Here is a 15,362-nt window from a genome sequence, read left to right as displayed (position 1 = left end):
TGTCCGTCCCCTCGGGTACCCGCTTATGGGCGGTAGCTCGGCAAGCCACGATACTGCCAAATTGGCGGGTTACCCTAGGGACGGATATTCCGATCCGAACCGTCACAAATGACAGATATAATTATTCTTTATGAGTTTTTCTAATCTGAAATTTTTATCTGTAATATATACTGAATGCAACAAGTTTCAAAAGATCTTGAGCAAGCCGTGTGGCAAATCATATATTATGTTTATTGGAGAATTTAACATTACATTATATGACTGCTAATCACCAACAACAAAACAAATCTTGGAAATGATGAGTTTGATTGGCTTCACTAACTGTTGTATTTTTAGTTGCGTAGAACATTTTAAATTCTTCAACATGTTCCCTATAACTGGGTTGTCGGATTTAATTCGTAATCCAAGGCTTTGATAATATACGGAAAAAATATACTGAATACCGGGTAGCTGTTTATTCAAAGGTCCTACAAAAAAGAAGTACAACAATAAATAAAAAAAAACTCAATAAAATTACAGGTTTCTTTTTTCGTCAAAATACCTATCTTATATTAGTATTTGTTAAGCGATTTGCCGAAATATAAATCGGAGCGAAACAGTTTAATATCGCCTCAGTGTCTAAGCTTTCTGTAATTGTTATAACTATATCACGCTGACATTAATAAATTTATATTCGGGTAGCTTGTATGTCATACAATTAGGTCATCACATTATGTCAAAATATCCACCAAACAAGAGGTCAATAATAACCCTTATATCGCTCGCCTGATTCTTGAGGCTCTAAATTAATATTGTTAGCAATGAATGAAAGGCGGATAAAATGCCATAAACTTAATATCAAACTTGATATCATAATATTCATATCTTCACCTGAAATAGTGCAAATGATAATAAGGTTTTCCATATATGCATTTTATGTATTGTGACCCTTTTGTGACCTCAGATGAACTATATTCAAACCTGAACTAGGAATCATACAAACAACCTTTCTGTCCAATTTCAATGATATATGGGCGAAAAATGTAATCTCTACAGTGATAACAAAGTTTTTTTTTTCTTTTTGTGTATGCGACCAAGAATTTGACCATGGATGACTAATGTTCAAAGCTAAGCTAGAAATCATCAAAATAACCTTTCTGAAAATTATCATGATATTTAGGATGCAAATATTGCCTCTAGAATGTAAGTAATATTTTACCCAAAATTTTGGTTGTGTTACCTAGTTTTTGACTTCAGATAACCTTTCTGACATATTTCCAAAATATTTGGACCTAAACAGTATCCTGTACAGTATTAGCAAGATACTCAGATAAATGGGCTGTGTAATCTAGTTTTTGTCTATAGATGAACTTTATTTGAACTTGAGCTAGAAATCATACAATTAGGAAATTTGAACTAAAACAGTAGCCTCTAAAGTGTGAAAGAGGTTTTTTAATACTTGGGATGTATGACCTTCTTTTTGACCCAAGTTATTGTACTAGAAATCATCTTTATGACAACATTTGTAACCAATATCTAGGATAATATCTATGGATTGTCATCCGTTAAAGTAGGAATAAGCAAATAACACAAAAGTAACACCGGATCTGTGTTACGCTATGGCTAAAACAAGTAAACGGGCCAAAATAGTTTATCCTAAATTAATCGTAAAGAAATATTAAAGTGCATTCGTCTGTACTTTTTTTCTTTTTTTTATCATTTTTTTTTTATTTCTCTTTATTGTACAATGCAAACAATAGAAGTCATGAAATAATACAATAATACAATACCATGAAATTTGATGTAATAACAATGTTCTGAAATGATACACACAAATTCATACATTTGCAAAGTACTATATGTATTTTCTTAATATATTTTTTTTAAAAAAGGCAAAGTTTACTCTGCACAAACGTTCAATTATTTAAGAGTTAAGTTACAACAACAATAAGTGTCACAATTTTTTTTACAACTAATAATGTAAGGTACTTTCATTTTCATTGATTAAGTTTATTTATTCTTTCCATACATCCTGCATTGTTTCAAACCAAAGCATTTTTTTTGGCATTAATTATTTCTGTTTTAACCAAAAATAGTAATTGATTTTTAAAAGCCTCTGAGTATGGCAATACGGACTTCATTTTACATTTGTAAATATTATGTTTTAATAATAATAATATATTATTCTCTGGAACTGTGAATCGGGAACAGCCGAAAATGACAGATTGTTCAGAACAATGAAAAGATGAATTTGGAATTTTGTTTGTTAACCAACCCTGCACGACCCTTATAAAGATGTTGACTATGTCACATTCCCAAAATAAATCTTTTATGGTTTCTGGATTGACATTACAAAATGTACAGTTGTCGTTGTCCCTAACATTAATCTTTTTCAGTAAAACATTAGTACCTAAAATACGATGCGTTATTCTATATTGAAGCCATAAAAGTTTTGGATCCTTAGTTACTTTAAAGGGTAGAGAGTAGATACTTTTCCAGTTAAGATAAATATTAGAAAAATCATTTTGCCATTTTATTTCTGATTTTGTCTGACGATTATTATTGACCAGCACGTCGTATATTGCGCGACACCCTTTGCGACTTTTGTTAAGTTTTTGGATGGCAATTTGCAATATCGGGTTTTTTACTTTGATATCATTTTGATTTACATGAAAATCCGTCAAAGTTTTTCTGAAGGAACGTATTATACCTTCATATTCAAGAAAGTTTGATCTTACATCAAATAAACTTTGAAATTCTTGAAAACTATAAAACAACCCATTCTCATTAACAAAATCGTTGACAAACAAAACACATTTTCTTAAGTAGTGTTTAAATTCAAACGATTTTCCTGCAATTTTGAAATTAGGATTTAACTATACCGGATTGGACAAGAAATCTGCCCAATTACCTGAACGAATCTTACATTGAAATAAATAAAATGAATTCAAAACATCCTTCCAAAACAAATTGTTTACTCTACTTTTATGTTGTAACAAATAGTCACTACCATATTTGGTCGACTGGTAAAGAGCTGGACACAATTCTTGTACAAGAAAAGCATATTTAGTGTTTGAAGATAAAAGTCTTCTTATCCAAGTGATTTTCAAAGCACTGATGAAATGTATTAAGTCAACCGCTCTAAGCCCACCATTATATGTATCTTGAGTGAGTTATATTCTACTTATCTTATCCGGTCCATAATTCCAAATAATTTTGAAAAATACATTTTGTAGGTCTTTAATTACATCAGATTTAGGGTTTGGTAAAGTTAAAAACAGGTTAGTTAATTTAGACAAAGCAAGCGTCTTAATCACTGTGATCTTTCCTATAGGAGAAAGTAATCTTCTGGACCATACTTTTGAAAGAGTCTTAACTTCATTTATCTTGGAAGGATAGTTAAGATCACTTATAGATGTAATATTTGTTGATAAAGTTACTCCCAATAATTTAAATGGACCTTTGTCCCATTTAACACCGATTTCCGGACATAACTCTTAATCGCTATTTCTCATTGCACCTATCCATAACACCCTAGTTTTGTCAACATTTATTTTTAAACCAGAGATATCTGCATAAAATTTTAAAACTTTCATAGTATGAACGAGGGATTTTTCAGAACCGTCTAATATCAAAGAGGTGTCATCTGCGTATTGTGACATCAAAAACTCTATACCCTTAATTTTGATACCTTTGATATTACTATTTTTTTATAAGTAAAGCAAGAATCTCCGCGCACAGGACAAAAAATATACGGTGACAGGGGGTCCCCTTGTCTACAACCTCGAAATAAGGGGAACCAGTCGGAGAGGTGGCCATTAACAACAACATATGATTGTATATTTGTATAAAATAGTTTTTACCCATGAAACAATAGAGTCACCAAAGTTAAAAAATTCAGAACCGAAATCATAAAGTCCCAAGACACGGAATCAAATGCCGCAGCGAAGTCGACTAGTAATATCATTCCGGGAATATTATTTTGTTCAGTATAAAACATTAAGTCATAAATTAAACGAATATTATCTCCTATAAAATCTCCCCGTGATAAATCCACTTTGTCTTCACTTATCAATTTGTCTAATACAGATTTAATTCTATTGGCAATTCACGCGGATGCAATTTTATATGTAATATTAAGTAGGGAAATCGGACGCCAATTTTTTAAGAAACGTTTATCTTTGTCACCTTTCGGTATACATGTGATAACACCCAATTTATCGGATTGCGAGAGTTCTCCTGTGGTATATGAGTAATTAATTGAACGCAAAACAAAATCTCTTATATCAATCCAAAAGAATTTAAAAAACGCCGAAGTAAAACCATTTATCCCAGGCGAAGTATCATTTGCCATTCGTTTTAAACTTGCCAAAGCCTCTTCTCGAGAAATGAAACCCTCTAAACTATTTTTGTCGTCTCGGAAAGTTTTGTTACATTTATATCAAGAAACAGGTTATCTAAATTAACTGTGTTAGTAATCTTTGCAGAGTATAAGGACTTATAATGGCTCATGGGATTCCATTAAAATAGCTTTTTTTGATTATTTTATAATTTCACCCGTCTTGTTAAAAAGGGTTGCCATATTTTTTGAAACGAAATGCCTATTTTTCTAGGTTACAAAAGTATCTGGTCGGTTTTTCTCCCTCTAATACCCATTTTGCTCGCGATCTTATTAAGGAGCCCTCTAACCTTTTTTTCCTTATGTCTTGCAGTTCTTGTTGCTTATTTAACAAGGCATTTTCATTTTCTGTATTAGTGCATTGTTGTAAAATTTCAATGTCTTTAATAAGTGTTTTCTCATTGATATTGTCCTGTCGTTTTTTAAAAGTGGCATAAGAGATTGTGTGACCGCGAATTTGCATTAACAATGTCTCTAAAAATAACTTATCATCAATAGATAGCGAAATATTTTGATTAGTAACAGAGTCGTTTACTGATTGATTTTGATCATCTGAGGCATACTGTTGAATAATACGCTGTACTAATTGTTTAATTTGTTTAACATACTCGACATCTTTCAATAGCGAATTATTAAATTTCCAATAAGATTTACCTGCCTTAATTTCACCCAGTTTTAATGTTAATATAACAATTGAATGGTCCGAGCGATAACCCGGCAAAATACAAGTGTCCGCAATATCTAAAAATAAGTCGCTCGAGATCAAAAACATGTCTAAACGCGCTTTTTTTACTGGATTACGTTTAAACCATGTATATTGTCTAGATTCTAAATTCTGTTCACGCCAACAGTCTATTAAATTGTGTTCCAAAATAATACTTAATACTGTGTCTCTCGCCTTAGGATAATTTATGTTAACAAAATTAAAACAGTCAATATCTGGGTAAAGTACTAAGTTGAAATCACCCGCAATTATACATTTATTATTCAGACGACGGAGTATCTCATTTAAACTGTTATAAAATCCGGATCGTCTCTATTTGGGCCATAAAACACATATTCAAGACATATCTATATTTGCTATAGCGCAATGTACAACAATTGATAACAGAGGATATTGTACTTTATCCAGCATTACAATTTTTTTTTCAGAATGATTGTTCTCTTTTACAGATCATTTGTGACAACAATGACAACCTGACTACCGCGCTTTGAAGGCAATTTTTGTGTTTCGTCGAATTTAATAAGTACAATAACGAATTTTGATCTCAAAGCTTTAATTTGATAAACCTTTAAAAAGGTTGATTTAAAAATGTTTCGTGCTAAATATCTTAGCTCTTGCACGCAAGTAAATTCCGCTCTATGAAAAACGAAATGTCTAAACATGTCTTGTCTTGGCGTTGTTGCTGCATATCAACACGACTGATATTCAAAATTAACGATATAAATGCTATTTATTTTTGATGTACACCTTATGCGAGGGGGTCATACGATGCGCACGCATCCTCGAAATTCTGATACTGCGAACACTTTATCATGGGTATTTTGAACAAATACTCATATTTGACTCATTGAGCAGTTTGAGTCAAGTAAAACAATCAGAATAGATTGAAATTTAATTTCTTGTACAAAGAAGATGTTGTCATATTCCAAATGTCTTGACACAACTCTTCCCTTTCGCGTTAAATGCAATTTAGATTCTGGATACTGCATACACCCGACGTTGAAGTGTTACAAAAAATGAGAAATTGTCGATTAAACTGAAAGTTTTAGACGACTTTAAGTTAGTTCATTGTAGAATCTTTTTAATAAAAAAAAAACTATATTTTCAATCTTTGTGTTTTCCTTTGTACGAAAAAAGTCTTAAAATGCACTATTTACAGAAAATAGACATAGACATTATGATGCTGCGTACACTTTCTCCGAAGCAGTCTGTATATTATGATTGGCTAAACAGGTAGCGTGAGTAAAGTATTAAAATACATATTAGATCTTTTTTATCTTCTGGGAAATAATTGTTTGAAATGTATAGCCGCGAAAATTAGAAAAGGTATAGACCGGAATTTATAGTTTCAATTTGTTTACAATTTATGTAGTCAGGTGGCTTTTAAGCAAGTTTAAAAACAAACACAATACGAATAGGAAAGTGAAGGAAATTCAGGTAAATCATTCAGGTATTTGCTTATGTTTTTGTACATTATACAAACTGGGTGTTATTGTAAATAAAATTGAATTGAATCGTCATAGTTTTCTATTTAAATTAGGATGTTTTCAGCATGAGTTCTTGTCACCAAGATCACTCAAAATCAAGATATATTTCCTCATTTAACTACCCTGTTCTCACCTTACTTTATAAAAGATTCAAATCATACGACTTTGAACAAATTGGTTGCCTAAGAGCATAGAGACCTTTTTACGAAACGTATTTCCATAGAAACTGATGTTGTATTACGTGCATGCGCATACTGCGTAGGGTAAAAGGCAATAAAGAAATATTTTATCAGATTGGTATTCAACAACTTCATTAACAATTTTATGTAATGTAAAAGATTAATCATATGTTTAAATAGTTCATTTGATAAATTATAGGTGAACAAAGGTCTGTTTGTGCATTTTTAAAGCACTGCACTTTTAAAGTAGAGGTTGTAAGTACGAACTGTATGGGCAAAATTCACTGTCTTCTTTCATTTTCCACAAAAATGTTCAAAATTCCGTTTATTGGTATGACGCTTCGTATTTGTCAATTAAAGATACTCAAAGAAAAAGCCACATGTTAACAAAGGTCAATTATTTATGACCACCTTGCCGATGTCGTCCTTCATGTTAGAGAATTCGCCACATAATCGGCATACATTTATTTTCTAAAATGAGATATAAATTTGACTATAAAAAAGTTGTTTTTTAATACATTGTAAGAAAATCTTTCATCAGGATAGTGTGTTACATAAATGAGTAAACAAATTTTTAAAAAATATTTTGAGGATGTACAATCGATGACACATATAACTATGTACGCAGTCTCTTGATTTTCTTTGGAGTATTCGCAGTATCATAATGTCTATTTTCTGTAAAAAGCTATTTTTAAGAAATTGTTCGTACTAGGGAAAAATGAAAATATATTTTTGAAATAGATTCTACAATAAACTTCCAGTCGTCTAAAACTATCAGTTTAATCGACCAGTTCTCAATTTTCTCATTTCAACGTCGGGTGTACGCAGTCCAAATCGCATTCAACGCGAAATACTGACGAGAAAGGAAAGAGATGTGTCAATACATTAAGAATACTAAAGTTAGAAGTAAGGGGATCTTCTTTGAAAAACTCCGATCTATTCTGTTTGACATGACTCGTTTTTGTTCAAAATACCGGTTGATAAAGTGTTCGCGGTATCAGAATTTTGAGGATGCGCGCGCATCGTATGACCCCTTGTTATGGTCCTTTTAAAGAGAATTTTGGTTAAGTTTGTCTTCAAAGATGCTTTTAAACTGTCCGTTAACCTACCAAAAATTCACTCCCAATATATAAACTATATATTGTTCTAGGCAAGAATAATCATATATGTGTATGTAAAGTAAGTTATACCTTGACAGGACAATATTTTACTCAATATTTCTTATTCATGTCAAAATAAAGAATATATCAGATACCAATTATTCATAGTTATTCATATCTGAAAATAATTTCAATTCCAATTCTAGCTTGTATGTCCTACCCGCGCATCAGTTTTTTCATCATTGATATAGCTCAAATATGAGCAATTTATACACATTCAAAATCTTTATTATTGCTTTATCATGTATTAAAGCAACTTTAGATAGCGAAGGGCGAGGGACGACATATACTCAGATGATTGAAATACTGTTTAAGTGATATTTATGCGTCACAAAAAAAATGCGAATGTCAAAAAGGGGACATTTTGCGTGTGGAAATATTTGCGAAAATATGTTTTCTTGAATTAAATTCTGTTTTTCTGATATCTTTAATTAAGCGGGTACATGTTAGGAATATGCTGTAATTATTATCATTCTATTCAGTTGTTAAATACCTTTATTAGAGTCTATTTATATGATTGTTTGAAAAATACATTGTTAGTTTGATAAGGACCCAATCACACATTTTTTTTGTCATATTTTGAAACATTTTCTTTTGTTATATGAATAACCTATTGTGTTATAAACACATAAATTGTTTCATTAAATCATTTGCGATTTGTTAAGACCAAACTTAAACAATAAGAAAAATTAATTTCAGTGCCCGAACATTCAAACTTATTCATGTAAGATGCTGTATTTGTAAATGATATGCGTTTGCAAATGATAGAAGAAAGTTTGCCTAAAAGGGAGTATTTTGCGCGAATAAATATTTGCGAATAATTTCAATTCGCAAAAATCGCAAATATGCAGAAAACTTCACTTATAGCAAACACGGTTATAGCGAACTTCCGGTTATGAGGAACAATTGTTTTCGGCCCGAATTTTGCCCTTCTTTATATACAGTTATAGAGAACAGGATACAAGGACTTATCGCCTATATGGAACTCATTTCTTAGTCCCAATTTAGTTAAAAGTACAGAAAATTACACTTTTATAACGAACTCGAAAATATCGGCTATCCGTAAATAAATTCGAATTTTAACTTTCGTTTTAAAACCCGGCCGAATGTACCGTCTATTTTTGTCTCTACTTCAATACAGCTGTGAAAATGAATTTACAAGTATAGCAGTACGATGTGTCAATCAGTACGAAAGCTCATGTATTTGGGGCGGTAATAAAAATATACAAATCAAATAGAGTACTTAAACAAAATTCCCTTAACCACGTGATCTATATTAGTATAGGTCATCTGTCAGTAAAATTCCCCTCTGAAATGCTATTGAGCGCAGGCAATATCAATGGTACTAAACATTTTTTTAAATAATATTGAACGAAAACTGAGAAAAAGATTTTTAAATATGATATATCAGCTTACAAACATAAAACTATATTGTTGTCCTCTATGTTATATACCTATTTTGTGTTTTGTGACAGCATCACAGTGACCTGTTTCTTTTATATATTTACATTTTCTATTTGCTCATGTTTTTGTACATTATACAAACTGGGTGTTATTGTAAATAAAATTGAATTGAATCGTCATAGTTTTCTATTTAAATTAGGATGTTTTCAGCATGAGTTCTTGTCACCAAGATTAAACGGTTATGCCTTTAATTGTATTATTTCTTTTCTTTCATAGTTTTGAGAGATCATTTGTAATCGATTTTCATTATAATCACGCTAATCCATTTACAACTACAAAATACGCTTGATTGAAATGAAAGAAATCTATATATTTCATAAATAAAAGTCACCCTTAAAATTAATAGAAGATATTCAATATAAAAGGAAGGAAAAATCGAAAATCTTGTTTTTTTTTCTTAAACATGGAAAAAAACGAAAAGCACTGAGTTTAGAATCAAAATATGATATTTTTTGAGAAATTGAGAAAGGATGTAAACTACAACTTAAATAGCAAAGTATTTTCGAATTCAAAAAAGTACGATCTCGGGTATTGTGTCTGAAAATGAAATAATTGACTATTTTTTCTTCAACACAATTTTTAATACTTTTCAAAATGAAGGACGATGGTAAACAATCGTTATGTGTAATTATAATTATGCTATTTCAAAATGCCTGTATGAATAAATATTGATACATCTCTATGCACAAAAGCATTGTTGAATGATTTAACGGCAACTTTAAATAGCAGCATATTTTGTTCTTAAAACTTTAATTCTGTTTACGAACGAGTTGTATGTGTGTTTAACAATAGAATGATATTATGATAAATCGACTAAAAATCAACGAAAACAGCATAAAATTTTATTACAAAAAATTGTTAGATATAGTTTTAATACCCCTAAAGCTGGGTTTTCTTAACAAGCATGCAAAGTAAAGTCAACATACCTTTCCATTTTATTATCCCTCCGCCTTTCACAATCGCAGAAATCAAGATATTGACATGCGCGATTCTTTACGCCTTTTATAGGCAATATCGTAACGCTCCGGGTATTTCCATTTGGCATAAAGCCAGATCGGTTGTTAAAGGTGGGTAACCAGCTGTTTTTTATACCCGAACTTTCGGTTACCGCTATAGTTTTACAACGCAAATTACACTTGGGACACCTCTTTTTTCCTGAAGTTTGTAGCAAAAAACGGAAGCAAGGCTTGTTTTAGTTAATTCATTTAAGTGCTAGGCCCCTTTAAATTTGTGTAGGCCTTCAGAGCCTATATCAACCGCTCTCAGGTCACGTCCTGGAAGTACATGCACACAGTACTTTTGATAGATAATGACACATATGCAAGACCTTCGTTTGATCGTACCCAGACAACGTAAATGAAATAGAACCTTCCAAGTGGTGAATAAATGAATATTCGATATGATAAAGACATGGACATTGGGGTGCTTAAATTTGAAATAAAAAACTTGATCCCGCTCTAACAGGGTATCAAACCTGGGTATCTCATTCATGAAAAAATCAAATCCGCATTTTAAATGTTGGCATCTGGTATATGTTACATGACTGAACATTTTTTGAAATTTCAGATTTTTCTTCATTCATGTGAGAGCATTTTATCCAAGACTTATAAATTATGTGGACTCTTGAACTATGTGTCTTCACTGACCAGGGGTAAGAAATTTTAAAGCGTTTAATAATTCCAAGTGTTTTAAAGGTATGAAGGTTTTTTACTAGCTAAATTAAATGTACAATGATTTAGTGTCCTACATTATTTTTGTATATATTTTGCTATGCTACAGTCATAAACATGTCCATAGAAAACTACAAAAAATATGTATGCTTGCATATGAAAACGTTTATTTTTTAAAGCAAACATTAATTAGGAGACACGGGCCTAATTTTCAACTTCTCCGAGCTTGATATCTTTTAGTATTTCAGCCAATTTTAATGGCAGATACCTGTAACTCTTACATACATCTTACAAAACTGTGTTTAAAGTATAAATTTATGGTTTTCATTTTATCAATGGAAACAATATGAAATTTCATTTAATGTGTGTGTTTTATGTTTTAGTTTAATTACGTAACCTGGAAATGAAATATTGCACAATCACTCGGAAGAAAGTCAGCTACTCGAAGCAGACAAAAAGTCTGGCTGGCCTTGATAATTAATTATCGACCCTTGAAATAAGCAAAATTTTCAAATTCATGAGCAAATTATCGAAACCGAAGTTTGCTACCCCTCATCTTAACGTTGGAATAATGAATTCAGAACCGTCCGGCGATGGGTTTATACGGCAGTGGTAAACCTTTAGTGTGACACATTTGTACCATTCAATGAACTGCGACGTGGGGTATGGTTCCTTGAAAAACATCATGCGTCATGAACGAAACAAAATTGGTGAAAATTAAATAAACTTTTGGGATGGCTATGAAGCGTTCATATCTCAGACAGGCATCAAATCAAAAGACAAATCCTCATGGTGACTTTACAATATAAAATTTGGAATATTGGATACACCAAACAATAAGAAAGATTTTTTATAGAAGGAACTTAATATTCCACATATGCAACTGTAATGTCGTTCTTGACAATCTTCAAGGAATTGGAATATAACATTTGTGATGGCAACATTTTGATATATTAAACACGTATTTTGTCTAACAATGCAGTAAACGGGTATAATAAAATATCAATTTCGGTGTAAGTGTCTTTGTTAAGTGAAATGGTCTTAATTTACTTTTACAAATCCAGGGATTGAGCATACTTTATTCTTCTGTCAAATATCCGACCATAGATATCACCTACACGATGTATTAATCATATGCATGATTCGGCTTGTTTTGTCAAACATATAAAAACGTTTTATTTGGTAACTGTCCAGGATAATTTTGAATTTTTTTATTACTTTCACTACATATTTATATTACATCCACATCAATATACCATTGCGTCTCTCTTGAGGTATTTTTGGCGTACTTAAGCCTTACTTTTATAGGTTAATGTATTATTTAAGCAGCGTTAAGCAACATAATAAAATCGTTGTTCAGACTTTATGTCTTCTGTCAACAACTCTTGAAAAAGTCTAGAGTAAACCATCCATACATCATAAACGTTTTCAAGGACCACTTAAAAAATGGTCCACATAGGTTTCATATTTTCAAGTCCACCATAAATATTTGAGTACATCCTATCCGGGGTAGCAGAGAAAGAAATTTGAAAGTCATATATAATTGAGAATATTGCGAGTCAAGACAAGATTCACTCATACTTCGTTACCAAGTCGGCCCCTGACATTCAATCAGGGATGATATACAGTTGACTCTCTGTAAGACCGCCTCCGTGGTCGATGGGTTAGAGTCGATGACTTCTAATCCAGTTACCTCTCTGGCGTGGGTTCGATCCTCGGGAGATGCTTTGGTAGTTTAGCGCGGAGGAAGGTAATCTAGTACTGGTGTAACTCTCCAGGAACGATGGTTAGGAAACTGCCCGCCTATATGACTGAAATACTGTTGGAAAAAGGCGTAAAATGACACAACAAACAACAAACAAACAAGACTCTCTGTAACTCGAAATCCAAGGGACTGGGCATTTTGCTTCGAGAGAAACGGAATTCGAGTAACGTGGATCTGCCGCCATTATGTTGACATGTATATACAAATGTCTGATTGAATATGCAAAGAAGTAGGTTTGTTATTGTTGATAGCGGTAATGCTGCAATATTTAACCGTTGAAATGATGGTTAATCACTAACAACTACAAATTATAAATGAACACAAATATATTATTCAATAACACATTTATTCCAACAACAATTTATCTAATATTTAAAGAGAATTGATCATCAGTCATGGGACGAAAACGAAAGTAGCAACTATCGTGAATCGGAGGCACATATTAATGTATGCAACATGACGGAACATTAATTATACAAATGTAATTTACGTTGATTTACGATCTTTATTGGTCGTTCAGCACGACATTATTGTTGTGCTTGAGGAATTTTTAGTTCATTCTTCTCGACTTTTGTGGGATTTTTCCTGTATTCCCTAGTTGAATACTATTTAAACATCATTAGGATGTGTGGCTTGCTTTTAAAATGTGTCTTTTGACAACTTATCTGGGAAACACAGGTTTCATAACCTCTGATTCGCCCTTTCAAAATTTAATTTTATTTTGTTCCGCCAATTGTTTTCTCGATTAGTGCACACGCATGCTTTTTACTTTGGGGACCATACCCCGCTTAAGTGTCACATTGAAGGTTCCTTGAAAACCGCCGTATGAACACATCTGCGGATCTTTCAAAATTCCAGATTTTACCATTTCATGTTAAGTGTTGAATACTGCTTAAGCCGGTGCTTAAGAGCGTGGATGGTAGTTTGCACGTGACAGTACAGTCCATGAATAGGCTAAACCAAACCGAGCCTGCAATATTCGAATGTGCCGTTTTGTACGTTCTATAGGAAAGCTTTATTTATTTATTCCAATTTGAGTATATTCTTTATCTTCAATCAATGAAAGACGGGTAGATATATAGTTTATATTTAGCGTAAATCAATTGAGTCATGTCATTACTAACGAGCACTTGTCTCAGATAAGGAAATCGGCCATTATAGCAGTAGAGCTCTCTTGGAAAAAAGACAAAATCAACACCTTAAGATCTTAAAATCATCACTGCGAATATAGGACAAATCCTCCCCCCACGGAAGATGTTATAGTAGACTTAAGCCACCCATCAAATTACATTTTCTATGTTTCTAAATAAAATTTCTTAAAATTTCAATTTAGTTGACAGTCAGACCTTTAAACCATAAACATGTTTGTAGGTAATGGGGGCTTTTGTCTTGTCCTCCCATGAATTTAACAAGGTAAACAAAAGCCGTCCCATGAAATTTTAAAGGGAGGACAAAAGTTCTTACATCTGATCTTAGAGTGTCACATCTTATATCAGGTATTATTGTTGCAAACCTTTCACAACTGCAGACACTTATTGTGTCTGTCCTCTTTGTTTTTTGTTCGTATTTCCGGCCGTATAATTTCCATTGTTTGACTTGTTGAGCGATCACCCTCTCCCATTTTCGGACGTAGGGTATGTTTTACCTGTTTACAGCAATTTTTGTCGGCTTAACTATTATACCGAATCCTGGTTTGCAAGCATTTACATGTTTCTTTTAGTCAATGTAGTATCTAGATGGAGGTGGAACTACCGAGGATACATTGACATGTGCTCTGTTGAAATGACTCAATTATCAGGAAGTGTCCCCACTCATTAGATGCTTTCTGAGAAAACACATTGGGTGCAAGGTTAGAGTTGATGGTGGATGGCTAAGATACCGCAAGTTCTTCTTTTCAGTCTTCCTCTGCCTTCACCTTAAATATACGGCGTTCTCTGACTGCCTTCTACCATCCTGACATGTTTTCTTTTGGCTACTCCAACTAATCTGATTGGTCAAAGGTATCCCAACTGGATTTTGTCTGTAGCGGGCGGGTGCCTTGTTTGTTCTTTACACTTGGATCTGCCTCCTGTTTCTTAAAGTGTCGGGTTTTCGATCTTACGGTTGCTTGTTTATCTTTATTATTGATTCTTATTTTATATTTTCTCTCATATTAACATTAATTATTGCCGTCTTGCCCTTCTGTACCCTGAGCATTTAAGCTTACAGCACCGTTGTGTCTCAACGCGTAGACCGTGCGTCGCCAAAAAAATTATTTGGCAGCGTAGCCCATCTCGGTGTGATAATCTTCAAATCGCTAATTTGAAGTTTGAGAATAGTTTAAAACGTTAGCAAACACTTGTTGTCATCGTCCGCATTTAAGGCAGTAACAATTTCATTTTTTTCGCTTGTCAATCATCCTTTCGGAGAGGCATTTATCCATATATCCGTCAATTGCAACGTTGTATTTGTACTACCCAATCGAAAATTCACTCTGGTCCGCAAAGCATTATCCCAAATAGGTCACTGTTCTTACTCTGTTGTCTCTCTAGTTTT

The 15,362-nt window shown here is 32.6% G+C and overlaps 1 protein-coding gene across 1 annotated transcript in view; it reads right to left on the bottom strand.

Annotated features, from left to right (window-relative positions):
* The window catches only part of LOC132718323 (uncharacterized), a 30,675-nt gene extending 20,320 nt beyond the window's left edge, over positions 1-10,355 (bottom strand). The window contains exon 1 of the mRNA XM_060702026.1: positions 10,319-10,355. The gene's annotated coding sequence lies outside the window, so the exon portion shown is untranslated. The remainder of the gene's footprint in view (positions 1-10,318) is intronic.
* Positions 10,356-15,362: the final 5,007 nt, after the last annotated feature.

This window comes from Ruditapes philippinarum, unplaced genomic scaffold (assembly GCF_026571515.1).
Source record: "Ruditapes philippinarum isolate M1 unplaced genomic scaffold, ASM2657151v2 ctg2251_1_1_1_1, whole genome shotgun sequence".
Lineage (NCBI taxonomy): Eukaryota > Metazoa > Mollusca > Bivalvia > Venerida > Veneridae > Ruditapes > Ruditapes philippinarum.
Note: the sequence above shows the minus strand (reverse complement) of the source record. Positions and strands in the feature narration are given on the sequence as shown.